Source organism: Oryza sativa, chromosome 12 (genome assembly GCF_034140825.1).
Source record: "Oryza sativa Japonica Group chromosome 12, ASM3414082v1".
Classification (NCBI taxonomy): Eukaryota; Viridiplantae; Streptophyta; class Magnoliopsida; order Poales; family Poaceae; genus Oryza; species Oryza sativa.
The window spans coordinates 15,941,476-15,958,732 of NC_089046.1; the positions used below are offsets into that span (position 1 = coordinate 15,941,476).

Genomic DNA, 17,257 nt, shown 5'->3' on the forward strand with positions numbered 1-17,257 from the left:
TCTCGGTGCGTCCCACTTGGAGATGAAGATGCCCTTATCTCAGTGTGCTTGAAACAGTATATTGATATCCTATAAGTTTGCCAAATAATATTGGTTGTAATAAGTAGATAAGTACGAACTCCCTTGTATTGTAAGGTTGTATGGCTTGCTAGTCATTAGAGTATGTACTATTAAAATATGTAAACGTCATACTATGTATTTGATGTTTTAATTATTGTATGTATGTATATATATTGGATAAAGAATTCTTAATCATGCAATTCTTCTTTCATTATAGTTGTCTAAGGATATCGCTCCGATTGGAGAGGAATTATGTCTTGTGGATAGTGATACCACAAACTCTATACTTAGGGTGATCAAATACTTTCAAACTCTCAAAAAGAGAGAAGGCAAAGTTTTGACTATTGCTGGGCGCGATACTGTGATAGTTGGCTCAGGAAGAGCAATTATTACACTCCCAATGGGTACACAAATTACAATCGAGGATGCTTTATTGTATCCTGATTCAACCCGTACCCTACTAAGTTATAGAGATCCGTCAAAATGGGTTTCACATTGAAACCCATATAGATAATCGAGAAGAATTTCTTCTCTTAACCAAACAAAACGGATATGGCAAACGCATTTGCGAGAAAATTCCATCTTTCACATCGGGATTGTACTATACATACATTAAGCCCATTGCACATGTTGCGTACAAAGTAATTTTTCAAAATGTTGATGCATTCCACACTTGGCATGATCGACTTGGGCACCCTAGTATCGGGATGATGAGAAAAATTATTGGCAACTCTATTAGTCATCATTTGATTACTGATAAATTTCCCAAATCCTCTGATTTCGTATGCACTGCATGTGCCACTGGGAAACTGATTTTGAGACCATCTTATCTCAAAATCAGAGCCGAACCACTTAAATTCCTTGAACGCATTCAAGGAGATATCTGTGGCCCTATTGTGCCAAGATTTGGACCGTTCAGGTACTTTATGGTTTTGATTGACGCATCTACTAGATGGTCTCATGTGTGTCTTCTATCGACACGAAACCATGTCTTTGCCAAATTGATGTCACAAATTATAAGGCTGAAGGCAAATTACCCTGAACATAGGATTCAATCAATCCGTATGGACAACGCTGCCGAATTTACATCTCATGCTTTCGATGATTATTGTATGGCATTGGGAATTCAGGTTCAGCACTCTGTTTCATATGTCCACACACAAAATGGTTTGGCTGAATCATTGATCAAAAGAATTAAGCTTATTGCTCGACCATTATTGATGAATTGCAAATTACCTTCGTCGTGTTGGGGTCATGCAGTTCTGCACGCTGCTGACCTTGTCCAACTACGACCAACTGCATATCATGAAACCTCCCGAATGCAGTTAGTACGTGGAAATCCTCCAAGTATTTTCCATTTGCATAAGTTCGGATACGCTGTATACATACCGATCTCACAACCACAGCATACCGCTATGGGCCCACACAGAAAAGTGGGGATCTATGTGGGATTCAAATCTCCGTCGATCATAAAGTATTTAGAACCCTTAACAGGTGATCTATTTACTGCCCGGTTCGCTGACTCTATCTTTGATGAGGAACATTTCCTGGCATTAGGGGGAGAATTCAAGTACCAGAAAGAATGCCAGGAAATTGATTGGGATGCCCAGGGTATTCCAGCCTCAGACCCACGTCCTACTGAAGCTGAATTTCAAGTTCAGAAAATTATACATTTGCAAAGACTTGCAAATAACCTGCCAGATACATTTACCAATTATAAAGGTGTGACTAAATCTTTCATTCCTGCTCAGAATGCGCCAGAAATAGTGGAGGTACCAAATAAAACCACTCAACTTCCACTCACTAAAAAGAGAGGAAGAAGTATGGCCACTCAGCGAGAAACAATTGCTAATAAGCAAAGAAAGACGGTAAATGCAAACCAACCTTTAGTTGGTACACACCAAATTGATACTATATGTCAAGCAGATCGTGATAGTCTACAACCTAGCTCGGTGGTGCACAATGCTGAGACTAGGAATTCGGAAGACCATAGACACATTGTTTCGGGACATCACAATGAGTCTATAAGGGTTGATGAAATTGCCATCAATTACTCTGAAACTAGAGAATCTTTTGATAGAAGAGCTACAATTGTCGACACTAATTTTTCTGAACAAATTGCTGAGTGCCTCCAAGTTGATCCAGAACCTAGGTCTATAAAAGAGTGCCAAAAGCGCTCTGACTGGAACAAATGGAAGGATGCAATTGATGCAGAATTAGCCTCGCTTTATAAAAGAGATGTATTCTCGGCTGTAATGCCTACTCCTCGTGGTATCTTTCCTGTGGGATACAAATGGGTTTTCGTCCGGAAACGGAACGAAAACAACGAGGTGGTGAGATATAAAGCAAGGCTTGTATCACAAGGTTTTACGCAAAAACCTTGCGTTGATTTCAACGAAACTTACTCTCCAGTTATGAGTGGTATAACGTTCCGATATTTAATATCATCGGCAGTACAAAATTGTCTATTTATGCAGTTGATGGACGTAGTGACAGCATATCTTTATGAGTCACTTGATTCTGATATTTACATGAAGGTTCCTGATGGAATCGACATCCCGAATCAGAAGGTAAATCGTAACATGTATTGTGTTAAGTTGTAGAAGTCACTTTATCATAACAATCGGGCAGGATGTGGTACAACCGATTAAGTGAATTCCTTTCGCTAAAGAGATACACTAAAAATGATGATTGCCCGTGCGTCTTTATCAAAAAGTCCCCCACAGGATTTTGTATTATCTCGGTATATGTCGATGATCTCAACATCATTGGGAATACACAAGATATTAATGAAGCACGTCATCATTTAAAGACGGAATTTGAGATGAAGGATTTGGGTCAAACCAAATTTTACTTAGGTCTACAACTTGAGCATTTACCTTCTGGAATCCTTGTGCACCAAAGTGCATATACCCAGAAAATTTTGGAGAAATTTAATATGGACAAGTCATATTCTTCCAAAACCCCTATGGTGGCTCGATCTCTAGATGTGGAGAAAGATCCATTTAGACCAAAGGAAGATGGAGAGGATGTACTTGGTCCTGATTTTCCATATCTTAGTGTTATTGGCGCACTTATGTACCATGCAAATAGTATGAGGCCAGATATTGCTTTCTCGGTAAATCTATTAGCAAGATACAGCGCTGCTCCTACCAATCGCCATTGGACTGGAGTTAAGAATGTCTTTCGATATATTAATGGCACAAGAGATCTTGGACTTTTCTTTAAAAAGAACCAGGATTCGACTTTAATTGGGTATACTAATGCTGGCTATCTATCTGATCCCCACAATGCCAGGTCACAAACAGGATTCGTATTTTTACAGGGTGGAACTGCTATTTCATGGAAGTCTTCTAAACAGACTCTGGTAGCCACTTCCACAAATCATTCTGAAATAATTGCATTATATGAGGCATCACATGAATGTGTATGGCTTCACAGAATGGTTAACCACATATTAACATCTTGTTGTATTGGTTCATTGGAATCACCTACCATTATCTATGAAGATAATGCCGCTTGTATTGTTCAGATGGAAACTGGTTATATTAAGAGCAACATCACTAAGCATATTGCTCCTAAATTATTTTATCCTCATGAGCTTCAGCAACATGGAGACATAAACATCTTGCAAACTAAGTCATGTGATAATCTTGCTGATTTATTCACAAAATCTCTACCATACTCCACATTCTTTAAATGTGTCGAAGGAATTGGTATGAGACGACTTAAAAATATCTTCCTCTGGAAAATAACCTATTTTCGTCATATTATACTCTTTTTCCTTTGTATCAGTTTTACCCTTTAGGTTTTCTCATCCAAAGTTTTTAACGAGATAATATCAACATAAGCTTATATGTCCTATCATTTGGCTTTTCCCCACTGGGGTTTTTACTAAATGATAACTGTAGACATTATACTATTTTGGATCAAACTATGAGCTTTACTCATAGATCTAAATAGTCAATAATATATATCACGGTTCTCTCCTTATTTTTCCCACTGGGTTTTCGAGGAGTTTTATGTGATGTATTTAACATAATTATTTCTAAGATTATCTTTACAGATATCTAGAACACTAATAAGCAATGATCAAAGCTGGATTCGATCAAGGGGGAGTGTTATGAAATATTTGGGTGATCTCATCTATCTATATGGATAGAGCAGCAATAAATTCTGGGACACGACGGTTGGTCGTGCCCCACACCTCTTCTTGCTACACGGCGATTCTAACAACGGACGTGATGGTTCCCAAACCATCGCGTCTTCTGTTGCCGCCTCTCTCCCCCCTATATATTGTAACCATTGTTATCAATAAAGGATCGCTCATTCATTCTCTACATTCTTGTGTGCAATTCTCTCTCTCACACAATCTCTCTCGCTCAATCAATTCTATTCACAACAGCGTTGATCTTTAAGTTGCTGTGGAATGAAAATTCCCATAGCATAGCAATTATTAACAATTTTTTTTGACTAATTTTGTTTTATATGTTTGTTCTCTGTTGCTTAACTAACATCAATTAATTTCTCTTTAATTAGAACCAGTGATAAGCAGGATAAAGTACATGCTAGATCTGCGACGAAAGGAATAGTAGAATTTTATAAAATATTGTGCAAGAAAAAATAAATATCTGGGTGGATATTGTATTCTTCTAAATTTTAAAACAAAGTGTACATATAAATTTTTTTAAAAAATATCCAACACATCTATCTATCTATCTATTATCTATCTATTATATACTAAAAGTCCATTAAATTTCCTACAAATACTCCTAAGCCGCCACGTGGCGTTCCTACAAACACTCTTAGTTTGCCACGTGGCGTTTTAATAAATCTTAGAAATTTTAATAAAAAAGAAAAACATCTAACCATCGGTTTTCATTTAATCTGGTGGGCCCATTATTTTTAACCATTAGATCTTTATTTAAGAAAAATACCAAATCAATCTATCTAAAAAATACCACGTTACCCGGCCGTACGTTTCCCCATAGAACCTGTAGGTAAGTCCATTAAACTTCCTACAAACACTCCTAAACCGCCACGTGGCGTTCCTACAAACACTCCTAGCACGCCACGTGGCGTTTTAATAAATCTTAGAAATTCTAATAAAAAAGAAAAACATCTGACCATCGGTTTTCATTTAATCTGGTGAACCCATTATTTTTAACCATTAGATCTTTATTTAAGGAAAATACCAAATCAATCTATCTAAAAAAATACCACGTTACCTGGCCGTACGTGTCCGCATAGAACCTGTAGGTCCGTACGTCCCAATGTACGTACATATCCCCTATATGTCTTTTTCCTTTTTCCTTCTTGTATACTTAGATTAGAAGAAAATCTAAAAAAAATCCATGTTAACCATATTTTTTATGTTCTAAAAGTACATGTTATTTCATGTTTTATTCTAAATAACGCATCTCATCGAATCTTCCATAATAATAATAATAATAATAAATTAAAATTATGGATTATATGATTGTATATCACTGGAGTGCATAGTTAAATTGGACATATATTTTAAAAAAACAATTTAAATTGTGAGTAGCACTCTAAAAGTTTACTCACTCCATACCGTGTAGTACTGATATATCCAAATGATGTTATTAAATTTATCATGAATGCATTTTCATATATTATATGTTTCTTTGTTCATATGTTTTTTTTGGAAAATTAACAATCATATATATATATATATATATATATATATATTTACAGCATGTGGATGTCATTTTATCTTTTAGGAATTATTTGGGCTACCTCATTGGATGAGCATATCTAGGACACACAAAATAAAGCATATCATCAGCGTAAGATTAATTAAGTATTATATATATTACATAACCCGTGCTTATATAAGAAAAAATATATAAAAAGGTAGAATCTAGCTATTTATTTATACAAAACCCGTGGATATATTATTTCAACCATTATATATATATATAATCCCTCACTACGTACGTACACAAGAGATATTATAAAGGAAAAAAAAAGAAGGGTGTGTATACGATCAGCTGCATCAAGTAGTTTTCTCTTTCTTTCTTTCTTTGCAGCTATGAGATTTTCCTCAAATTGTGCATATGAGTAGCAACCACTCCTGACGAGATTGTCGAAGAATCCACGTCGCCACAGCACCACTTCACGCCATCTCACCAATTTTCTTGAAAGTATTTTTTTTACTAATTATATAAAAGGCATTCACGAGCGCATATATAAATGTATGCACATCCATTATATAAATACACATACGCACACCTACACTAAGAGAAAAAATATTTGTCTCCAAAAAAGAGGAACAAGTATGTGCTTAGTATTTGCCAGAAAAAAACATATACACATTCAATGAAAGTGTCTTATGGAACCACATTATATCTTCTTTTAATTATGTCATTCTCATCTATATAATGTTAATAATTAGCACAAATAATTTTGAGAATATAGATTATTCTATCATATAATACCCATGAACATGCATAGGTGAATCAAATGTATAATAAAAGAAAAAACAAAACAAAAAAAATGAACTCATATGTTTACCAAGGATGGTGATAAATGAGTTTATATATAACCGGGACAATTCGTACCGTCGTTGTAGTTTAAGGGTGTAATTCAGACGTTTTCCTTTAAAAAGTCATTTCCACATAAGGATTTATAAGAAAATTTTAATCATCACTAAATAAGTAAGGTGCCTGCACATGTGCTATAAACGCTCTCAAGTCGTCACGTGACACTCCTTTAAATGCTCATATGCCACCACGTGGCATTTTAATAAATTTAAGAAAATCACAAAAAATCTGAGAATAAACAAAACATCCATCCATCGATTTTCACTAATATGCAGTGGACCCATTGTTTTCTATCATTAGATTTATTTATCCAAATAGATAAGGATAAAAACAAAAAAAAGGCCCCCATATCTCAAACCTCTCCCGTACTTACTCCGACCAGTATGTACCTCCCCAGTCCCACCAATTTTCCTTCTCTCCTATTTTCTCCTATTTTCCTCAATTTGTTAGATGGAAAAAATATTTTATAACCCATTATTTTCTATCATTAGATTTGTTTATCAAATAGAAAAGGAGAAGAAAACAAGCCCCGCATATCCACCCCTCCCATTCAGTACATACGTGCCTCCCCACCTATTTTCTTTCTCTCCAATTTTTCTCTTTTAGTTAGATGGAAAAAAATGTTTTATGAAAACTAATTTTAAACAACTATATTATCTAAATCATATAGCTACTTTTTAATTGGTGCACACCATTAGATTATTTACTATAAAATTTAAAACTAAAGATCTAAGTTAAGTATATTATTAAAGAAATTCATTACTTTCTGTCATATATATTCTACGGACTAACTATTGTTCACCGATTCATACATTTTGAAGAAAATACCAAGTAGATTTTTAAACCTTCTGATTAATAACATGTACTTCGAGTAGAACAATTTAAAACAATCTAAGTGGTTTAATTAGAAAATACAGCACCCAAAGTATTTTCTAATCGATCTAAAATTAAATGTATTAGGACCCATAATATCTATCTTAAAAAAATAATATCCTAACAACCAAAAATTTATTAAAATATGTATTAATTAAACTCCCTCGTGAGCGTTCATAAGTCACTCTCTATCATGTCCTAAGATAAAAAATACAACTAAATTGATGTATCCATTATTTTTAACTATTAGATCTATTAGATCTATCTCTTGAACATAATCTTAAATCGTCGTGTGCCACGTCCTATAAAGCAAAAGAAAGTATCTTAGAAATTCTTAAAAAAAATGAAGCACCCCATCATCGGCTATCACTTAAATCATTTAGAAAAATTACAAAAATAAAATCTCTTCCACCTCCTCCTCGCCCTCACATGCGCACAACACTGCCCATCCCCTTAATATTGTTTAGATCTTAAACTAAAAGAAAAACAATCAATAATGTTTTATATTTTTAGAAATATATTACAAATATAGACACTCACAACACATGCACACTCACCCCTATGAAGGCATAAATACATAGCCTACCCCTATGAATGGTTTTTTAGAAACACACAACAAACGTAGGTGCTCACAACTTAATGGACGCACACTCACCCCTATTAACTCACAAACACATAGCTTACCCCCATTTGAGTATCTCCAAAAGATTAGACGACATATTTTGAGATTTAAGAAATCACCACGGGCGTCTTGCTGTCGATGGATATGCCACCCACCACTGAAAGAATAATTAGTCGTAAATGCGAGCACCCATGTCAAAGTCTAGGACTTGAACCCAGTGGCAAGTTCCAATACAAGCAACCTAACCAGTTGAGCTACACTCACTTTGCAATAATATTGAATTTTAAACACACATAATTTTTAAGCTATATTTTGGAATAGTCCTATGCCTTTTAAACCGGTGGAACCATTATTTCTTATCGTTGGATCAATCTTATATAAAAAACAAACGTGTATTCATGCTATAGTAATATGAATACTATAACATTTCAAAATTAATACAACACAACTATGTTTTGTAATTATAGTATTCATGTTAGGCTGTGTGGAGGCTCTGACCTACTGTACATGAAATGTTTATAGATGGATCACCTCTCAAAATACATCAGATATATTAGGCTATATAAACCAGACATTTAGTGGAGCTTCATGTCCCACCCAATTCTCCTCGATTAAACCATGATAATATATATGCAATTAAAAAAAGAACAAAAAACCTTACTTTATCTTTTGTTGACATGTTTTCTAAAGAAAATAATTCTACCTACTTTTCAAATGATGGAGAAGATTATAAATAATTAATTGTAGATATTACTAAAATATGATATAAGATAAAGCTCATAGGTTAGAAAATTATAAAAGCAATTAATGCCAACAAAAATAATTTATGGAGAAATCGTAGCAGATGTTCTCTGGTTAATATTTTGCTTTTATAAGTGTCCCCAGCTTAGCGTACGACGCATGCCCGCGCGAATGCGCGGGCTACCTTCCTAGTTTGATTAATATGGTACTCCCTATGTTCCAAATTATATGGCGCCCTCTTTTAAGGAAATTCAATCTCGTCCCAAATTATATGGCGTACTCTTTTTATGGAAATTCAGTCTCAGTAACTTTTGACTAAAAATCATACTAACTATATATATATGATAAATATTATACATGTTATGTCATTTCATATTTTAAAGTACTCTCATATTATGGGTAATTTCATATTTATCTGGAGCATAACATAGAATAAATTAATGGTCAAAATATGTAATTGAAGACTGTAAAAAAATATGTCTTATAATTTGGTACGGATGGAGTAATACTTAAAATAACCACAATATAGTATGTCCCGTTCAGATGGGCAAGTGGTAAACGACATTCCCAATCAGTGACACTCTCTTTCAGTATACTTGCGTACCTACTTGGAAAAAAAAATATAAATGCAGTTGAGCAACTAGTTGATTTCTTGTTTATATATGTTTCACGAATTCTGTTAAACCCTTTCAGCGAAGCATAGATACAGTGACATGCTAATTTCAGCTCCTGTGTGGTCTACGCTAGTAGTGGAAGAGATCGATCGAGGCGGCCACATCCAAAAATTGGTATTCGCAATGCTAAATACTGTAGTTGAAGTGATTATAAAACGAATTTAGCAGAACTATACTGGTGCGCCTTAGCAAATAAACTAGGGCTTCCAATCAATTCGGTAGGAAAACTAGCGATAAAAATACTATACGAGGTGTTGCCTACACACCGATTCTTCATTTCTTCAACAGGCTATTAACTGAACTCCTGGTATCTCTCAATCCAACATATCTCGATCTTAGCCATTATTCTTGTTCATTTTGCCAGAGGACAATTGTGGAATTGCTGTTGCTACAGAGGTGAAGAATTATATCAAATGAACTACTGCTATGCATTTTTTTTAGACAAAAGGTCAGATACCCAGCTTTTGATAGAAAGCCATATCGGCAGAGTTTAGCTGGGGAAACCAAACGGGCAATATCCCAGGACACCAAAAGCTGTAGCACCTCTAACAAACCAGCTAGCACTCTGTCGACTAAAACACCAGTTACTGACAATGAAAGGAACCGCTAAAACCTCTTATCAGCAAAAAGGTTAGAACAACTCAAAAAACAGGTAAAAAAGAAGACACCACTATCCCACTCGTGTTCTTGGCGAATTTAGACTTTAGATCATTAACTTCATTTGTCCCACCATTGCCTCCAGCTTGCTCGATCTCTAATCCTCAGGCTGAAAAAGCATCCTGCACTGCGTTAGAATGGAAACAGTTTGGAAAGGCAGAATTAAGGGGGAGTACCACAGTTTGTTCCTGAAAATCATAGCATTTCTTGTAAGCCACAAGCTCCAACAAACTGCAGCCATCAAACTCAAAGTGATTTTAGTCTCTGTTGAGTTGTTATTATTATTGCATAGCAGAAAGAACTCCTCAAAGTTTTTAGGTATAGCACTCCAGCCTAAACTCTCTCTACATACACCACATCAGTCTGGACATATCACTCTTAAACAAAATATGATTTGTTGATTCTAATTCTCCATGGAGCTGACAACATTCTGAACCTTCCCAACCCCTTACTTACAATTGTTTTCAGCAAATTGGGTTCTATCTCTCAGAGCCAATCATATGAAATGCTTAATTTTCATGGGACATGGACAGCCCCATACCGTCCCCTACGTTGGCACCTCTAAAAGTTAGTGCTCTATACAATGATTTAGTAGTAAACTTCTTATTTGTTGATAGACCACAGCTGCATTTCCATTCCACTCAATGCTTTCAACAACTCCTTTTAGTTCCACCCATTCATCAACCTCAGTAAGTGCAAAAGATCTCCTGAAAGATAAGCACTCATGCCCATCCATTTTAACTTGTTGTACCATCACCTCTTTGTAAAATCAAAGATGTTTTTAATTATTATTCTGTGATGAACAATCGGGCATTGGAGATTATTGGTTTTGTTATTTGGAATTTATTCACGAAGTGGTTTTGGAGATGATTGGATTTACAGGTGAATCGCAGGTTCATTATTTTATGTGACCGGTCAAACCGGGCTCTGGTAGCCGGTCGGACCGGAGGTATATGCTCGGTCAGACCGGCGCAGCCCGCGGTCTGACCGGCCGACACTGTGTCGGTTTCGGTTTCGGGTTGTTTATTTGGATATCCGAGTTTATTCCATGATTATGACTTCTAGATGGATACTATACGTATGTAATACTATTGTTTGCTGCTAATGAGTCAAGTTGGAGATAGCTTGGTCTCGGAATATGGTTTCTTTGTTTATTCCATGTGTAGGTGACTCGATGTCTCGGGAGAGTATGTGCGGTAATGGACCGGGAGTCGGCTTGGAGATAAGACGACGTCCGTGGTGGTCAGAGATCATGCGGGATACTTAGGCTAGAGTTGATGCACGTGGTTGATGGAATTTCCATATGGCATACGATGGAGTTATTGTGTGCGTATGGGATGTGGAGTCGAATTTGGAAGGAGTCCAAATTTGGTACGTTTGGTTATGTAAAGTTTCTTTCTTGTGCTAGCGGGTTTCCTAAGGTGTTTAGGACTCCTAGTATGAGTTTGGTTCGTGGCTTTAGGCTGCCTACCTCATGTATAAATAGAGGGGGAGCGTGAGGCTTCCCGGTATCGTTTTAGAGAGCAATTGAGTTGAGTTTTGAGTTAGGGTTTCGAGTTTAGTCGAAATTTTTGTAAGGAGTGCTGTTAGTGCACTTTGTAAACACAGAGAGAAGTAATAAAGTGGTCATCCACTTTAAGAGTTCTTCGATTTGTGTTTTCACCAGGTTTTAGCGGTCAGACCAGCGGCGCACCGGCGGTCAGACCGGTGGCATCGCGGCGGTCAGACCGGCGGGTACACGGCGGTCAGACCGACGGCGACAGGAGTCGGCGGCAGGCGTTCTCGGCGGTTCGACCGATCGATCTACATCGGTCAGACCGACGTTCATCAGGCGGTCAGACCGGCGCAACTACTTCGGTCAGACCGTGATCCATCGATTTCGAGGGTAACTTTTATTTCCGCTAAAAGTTTTTGGTTTTTGGGTATACGAACCATTCACCCCCCCTCTGGTTGGCTTAGTTCTTGTGATTCGATCCTACAAGTGGTATCAGAGCCTAGTTTTCTTCTTTGGATTTTTATCGATCTTAAGTTTTTGCCATGGCTACTCCCGCTAGGTTTTCAACTAAGGCTCATATTTTCGATGGAACTTATTTTCCTCATTGGTGTAGTAAGATGCAATCTTACATTATGGCTGAAGTTTCTCATCCTTATGTGATTCTTGAAGCCATTAATACTGATGCTTTAAAAACTGAATTTGAAAATAATTGCAAAGCTCGTAATATGCTTTTGAGTGGGATTTCTCGTTCTGATTATGATTGTGTTGCACATCTTGAAACTGCTCATGAGATTTGGAATGCTTTGAAGAATTTTCATCAAGGAACAAATAACATTAAAGAGCTTCGTCGAGATCTTTTTAAAAAAGAATACATTAAATTTGAGATGAAACCTGGAGAAGCTTTGGATGACTATCTTTCTAGGTTTAATAAAATTTTGAGTGATCTTAGATCTTTGGTTGCTAACAGAATTGCTCGAGCTATGAATAATGCCAGGAACTGGAAAAGAGGTGGTCCAAATCGTTGCTTTGAATGTGGTTCAATTGATCATCTTCGTTCGCATTGTCCTAAGCTTGGGAGAGGCAAAAGAGAAGACAAAGATGGTGAGAAGACCAACAACAACAAGCCCAACAACTACAAGTCGAAGGGTTCTAACCAAGGGAGGAAGATGGAGAATCTTAGGAAGGCTTTTCAGCAAGTTTGCGCCGCCTTCGAGCCACTAAGTGATGTAGATGGTGAAAGTGGAGATGATGGTAAGGGAAAGAACGTCTCCGATGTTTGCTTCATGGCTCGTGGTGAATCTGACACAGACTATGAAGATAATGAGGTGAGTACTTTTGAGGAAGCTATTAATATTTTGAGTGCTAAAAATAAAAAGTGTGAGAAGATGTATAAAAAACAGGAATTTATCATTGAATCTCTTAAATCTGAAATTGATAGGTTAAAATCTCTTATTCCTAATGATGATGATTGTGAAAATTGTGAGGTTTTAATGAATGAGATTTCAAAAATTAGAGATGTTAATGCTGCACATGATTTGAAAAATAGATCTTCTCTTGCTTGTAGTTTTGCTTTGCACACACGCACTTTGGATGAGTTGTTTTAAACTAAAAAGTTGTTGCAAAAATATCAAATTGCTTTTCATGCTAGTTTGATATTTTAGATTGCTTAACATGTAATTTGAATAAGATGAAACTAAAAGATGCTTTAGGTCGTGTTGAGTACATGGAAGATATTGTGAAAAACAATGAAGTGCTTTCTTGCCCCAAATGTCGTAAAGGCGAATGTGTCATGGTAGATTGTGAAAATTGTGCTAATTTGGAAAAAGAGGTTTCTTATTTGAAAAATTCTTTGCTAAGATTTTCTGATGGTAAAAAGAACCTCAACATGATTTTGGATCAATCAAAGGTTAGCACACATAACCGTGGTTTAGGTTTTGATGCTTATGCTCATAATTCTAGACATCCTCCTGTTGTGTTAGGTGTTGGTGTTAGAAGTGGTGAGATTTTGATTAAACATGATACTAATAAAACTGTGTTTAAATCTGCTGGTATCATATCTACCATGAATGCATCTTCTTCAAAATCCAATGTTGTGCATGCAAAACCTCCTGTTTCTGCTTGTGTTGCTAAATCTTCTTGCTCTAACAATATGTCTAAACAACATGAAAAATATACTTGTTCTTTTTGTGGCAAAGATGGACATATTGTTGATTTTTGTTTCAGATTAGCTCATAAACAGAAAAAGGAGAGAGAGATTGTTTTTGCAAAATCAAAGTAGCAAAAATCTGGCTTTCCCTCGAGGAAACCGGTCAAACCACAGTGGGTCCTGCGGTCAGACCGGAGACCGGTCAGACCGGCTGAACAGCCTCGGTCAGACCGGGCACCGGTCAGACCGGCGGTGCAGAGGCGGTCAGACCGGCCCCCGGTCAGACCGGCCACTGTACCTCGGTCAGACCGGCCTCGGAGGAATTTTTCTGAAAATTCTAAAATTGATTTTGCACGTGGATATATGCCTATTGGATCTTCTGGTCATGTGTCTCAGTACTGGATTCCTAAATTTTTATTATCATCTAACCCCAGTACTGAGGCTTCGACTTCTGCTTGTGTGTAGGCTTTGGTGGCAAGGAAGGAGAACGTGTGGATCGTTGATTCCGGTTGTTCGCGGCACATGACCGGTAATAAAAATTGGTTCTCCTCCCTAAAGAAGGCATCTAAGACTGAATCGATTATTTTTGGTGATGCTGCTACAAGTGCCGTTCTCGCTACAGGTATGGTTAAGGTAAATGATAAATTTGAATTGAAGAATGTAGCTTTGGTTGAGGATTTAAAGTACAATTTGCTTTCAGTTTCACAAATAGTTGATGAAAATTTTGAGGTTCACTTTAAGAAAACTGGAAGTTTTTGATTCTTGTGGTGATTCTGTGTTGAATATTTCTCGCTATGGAAGAGTGTTTAAAGCTGATTTTGAAAATCCTGTTTCACCTGTGATAACATGTTTGGTTGCTAAGTTTGATAAAGATGTGATGTTTTGGCATCGTAGACTTGGACATGTTAGTTTTGATCATCTCACTAGGTTAAGTGGTTTGGATCTTGTTCGTGGTTTGCCTAAACTTAAGAAAGATCATGATTTGGTTTGTACACGATGCCGTCATGCTAAGATGGTTTCTACTTCACATGCTCCTATTGTTTCTGTGATGACGGATGCACCGGGACAGTTATTACATATGGACACCGTTGGTCCAGCTAGAGTGCAATCTGTTGGAGGAAAGTGGTATGTATTGGTTATTGTTGATGATTTTTCTCGATATTCTTGGGTTTTCTTTATGGCAACTAAGGACGAAGCTTTTCAACACTTCCGTGGTTTGTTTCTTCGATTGGAGCTTGAGTTTCAAGGTTCTTTGAAAAGAATTCGAAGTGATAATGGTAGAGAGTTTAAAAATGCTTCATTTGAACAATTTTGCAATGAAAGAGGTCTTGAACATGAATTTTCTTCTCCTCGTGTTCCTCAACAAAACGGTGTTGTTGAAAGGAAGAATCGTGTTTTGGTTGAGATGGCTAGAACAATGTTGGATGAATACAAAACTCCTAGAAAATTTTGGGCTGAGGCTATTAACACTGCATGTTATATTTCAAATCGAGTTTTCTTGTGATCTAAACTTGGAAAAACTTCTTATGAACTTCGATTTGGTCATCAACCCAAAGTTTCACATTTGCGTGTTTTTAGTTGCAAGTGCTTTGTCTTGAAATCTGGAAATTTGGATAAGTTTGAGGCACGCTCTACCGATAGATTGTTTCTTGGTTACCCCGCACACACTCGTGGCTATCGTGTACTTATTTTAGGGACTAACAAAATTGTTGAGACTTGTGAAGTTTCTTTCGATGAGGCTAGTCTAGGTACTAGACCCGATATTGCAGGTACACTGTCACAGGTTCAGGGGGAGGATGGTCGTATTTTTGAAGACGAGAGCGACTACGACGACGACGAGGTCGGCTCGGCTGGTCAGACCGGGCGCCAAGCCGGTCAGACCGCCGGCACACCTCCGGTCAGACCGGCGCATGACGTGCGGTTAGACCAGCCAGGGTCGTCAGGTTCGGGTACTGTTGATGCTGATCGAGATGGTCCTCCGGAAATTACTACTTCGACCAGTACTGATACAGAACATGGATCAACTTCAGAAGTCGCTGCTCCTTTGCACATTCAACGACGACATCCGCCGGAACAAATTATTGGTAATATAGGTGAGCGGACTACAAGGTCTAAGGTAACGACTCATGATGTTTGTACGAATTCTGCATTTGTTGCTTCTTTTGAACCCAAAGATGAGTCACATGCATTAACTGATGAATCGTGGATTAACGCTATGCATGAAGAACTTGAAAATTTTAAGAGAAACAAAGTTTGGACTTTAGTTGAACCACCTTCTGGACATAATATTATTGGAACCAAGTGGGTTTTCAAAAATAAAAAAAATGAGGATGGTTTAATTGTGAGAAATAAAGTTAGACTTGTTGCTCAGGGTTTTACTCAAGTTGAGGGTTTGGATTTTGATGAAACTTTTGCTCCTATTGCTAGAATTGAGGCAATTAGACTTTTATTGGCTTTTGCTGCTTCAAAAGGTTTTAAATTGTATCAAATGGATGTGAAAAGTGCTTTTCTAAATGGTTTTATATAGGAGGAAGTTTATGTCAAACAACCACCAAGTTTTGAAAATCTTGATTTTCCCAACCATGTTTTTAAATTGTCTAAAGCTTTGTATGGTTTGAAACAAGCTCCTAGGCATGGTGTGATAGGCTTAAGAACTTTTTGCTTGCGAAAGGTTTTACAATGGGAAAGGTTGATAAAACGCTTTTTGTTCTTAAGCATGGTGATAATCAACTGTTCGTTCAGATATATGTGGATGATATCATCTTTGGTTGTTCGACTCACGCTTTGGTTGTAGATTTTGCTGAGACCATGCGCAGGGAATTTGAGATGAGCATGATGGGTGAGTTATCGTACTTTTTGGGATTGCAAATTAAGCAAACACCTCAAGGTACTTTTGTGCATCAAACGAAGTATACGAAGGATCTGTTGAGACGGTTCAAGATGGAGAATTGCAAGCCAATTTCAACACCAATTTCAAGATGGTGAAGCTGTTGATCAAAAAGAGTATAGAAGTATGATTGGATCTTTATTGTATCTAACTGCTTCTAGGCCAGACATACAGTTTGCTGTGTGTTTGTGTGCACGCTTTCAAGCTTCTCCTCGTGTTTCACATCGTCAAGCGGTCAAGCGAATAATGAGGTATTTGAATCATACACTTGAGTTTGGAATTTGGTATTCTACTTCATCTTCTATATGCTTAAGTGGATATTCCGATGCTGATTTTGGGGGTTGTAGAATTGATAGAAAAAGTACTAGTGGAGCATATCATTTTCTTGGTATATCATTAATTGCATGGTCTTCTAGGAAACAATCTAGTGTTGCTCAATCAACTGCTGAATCTGAATATGTTGTTGCTGCTAGTTGTTGTTCACAGATTCTTTGGTTTTTATCTACTTTGAAAGATTATGGTCTTACTTTTGAAAA

General features: G+C 37.0%; 1 pseudogene; it reads left to right on the forward strand.

Moving 5' to 3' along the window:
- The first annotated feature begins 15,239 nt into the window (after positions 1-15,239).
- LOC136354724 (uncharacterized) lies at positions 15,240-16,664 on the forward strand (annotated as a pseudogene).
- Positions 16,665-17,257: the final 593 nt, after the last annotated feature.